The 1,727-nt window shown below is 25.8% G+C and overlaps 1 pseudogene; it reads right to left on the minus strand.

Annotated features, from left to right (window-relative positions):
* Nucleotides 1-1,727, minus strand: part of LOC108691933 — a 21,054-nt pseudogene that overhangs the window by 14,980 nt on the left and 4,347 nt on the right.

The raw sequence follows: 1,727 nt of genomic DNA on the forward strand, positions 1-1,727 counted from the left end.
AAAATTAATTATGTCTTTTTTAAATATATCTATTTATAATATTATTCATCGTTTTCCCTTCTTCATAACTTTTTAAAAAACTTCTAAATTTTATATATTTTTCCAACATTATCATAGCGGCGCGTTTTGTTATCTTTTTTTTATGATAATTTATGATTTGCTTTGAGAATTAATTCATTGGTGTAATATATCATTAGAACAATTCAATCATGTTCAAGTTTCGCCCTCTGTCCTACATTTCTCATTAAGAACTACGTATATACATGAATGAGGTAATCTGTCGGTTTTATATCGATAAAGTAGATTTCTTATTTTTTAAACGTGTTCTTCTCTTTTTACTCTTTCTAGAATTAAAATGTAAATAATATATGCTTTATGTACAATTAAACGCTATCTGACAGAATTGAAAAATTAAAAAATGTTTCGTATTGTTTGTTTTTATTTATCATTTTATTTATTACTTTACGTATTATCTTTATATCGATGTCTAATAATATTGGGTATTCGTTCTTATAAATTATTATTCACTATTATCGATATATGATTACCAGAGTCCGGATCGTGGTTTTTCCCATTCCAAGCGCCGCGCGCCGCGACAAGCAGGCCGCTTTAAAGTTCTAGATACCAAAGTAGCATATTCTTTTGATCTGAGCCGAACAGCAAAATGTCGACAGCCTTCCTATTGGCTATTTCGATCGCCATTTCGATTTAATTGTCTGTAGTCCAATAAGCGCTTAGTATTATTGGTATAAAATATGGTTAGTAGGTTCAAAATTGCTACTTTAAAAAGCTTTATGCCATCTTTACGCCACCGCTACCATCTAGAGGTATGTTCGGGAAGACGCTATTAGCGTTATTTGCGTTATTCTATCTTTGTTTTATGTCTAATAAATTATGAATAGAATGATACAATTAATAGCGCTAGAAGCATATCTCCCTAAAAACGCACTAAAATACTAAATAGAACATCATCGCATATAGTAAAGAAACAAAGATGAAATATAATTAATATAATACATATAAGAGCTTTATTAAATACTAATATATAATACAAGTAATAGTAGTGTTATTGTTATTGAATAATTAAAAAATACAAATTATATGTTCATTATTTCTTAAGATATACCTATAATGAGTCATTGTCATAATTCTTAAAAAATAATGAACATATAATTTTGTACATATGTATTACAATTAATGTACATATAAAACTTTAAAGTTTTAATAACGGTTTAAACTAAATATCTATAAAATTTGTTTTCACAAAATACAAAAAGATAAATATATATATTCATAGAAATGTAATTTATAAAAACTTGTTTTCCGTGTAATGTCTATTTTTTAAACAAAATTCCTTTAAAGTTACACGTTTTAGAGGTGGTGTAGGAGGAATTTCATTATCTTCCTCCTCATCGAACTGACTTACAGATTCTCGCATATTTTTCAGGCGTGAAATATAACTAAATCTTTGCAATCTTTCGAATATCGATAATGGAATTGCGCTTTGTGCCAAAGTATAAGCTTTTTCTAGCGATTTCTTATCGTTCATTTTGTAAAATTTGTTCTATTTAAACAATTAAATAATAAAACGAATAAATAAAAATCCAAAGAAAAAATAATAATAGAGAATATAATAAAATGATAGAAGAAAATATATATATTATTATATTATAAATTAATGAAAATCGAATAATAATCTTAAATATTTTTAAATCTTTTAGATAAGT

This window comes from Atta colombica, unplaced genomic scaffold (genome assembly GCF_001594045.1).
Source record: "Atta colombica isolate Treedump-2 unplaced genomic scaffold, Acol1.0 scaffold55, whole genome shotgun sequence".
In the NCBI taxonomy this organism is placed as follows: domain Eukaryota; kingdom Metazoa; phylum Arthropoda; class Insecta; order Hymenoptera; family Formicidae; genus Atta; species Atta colombica.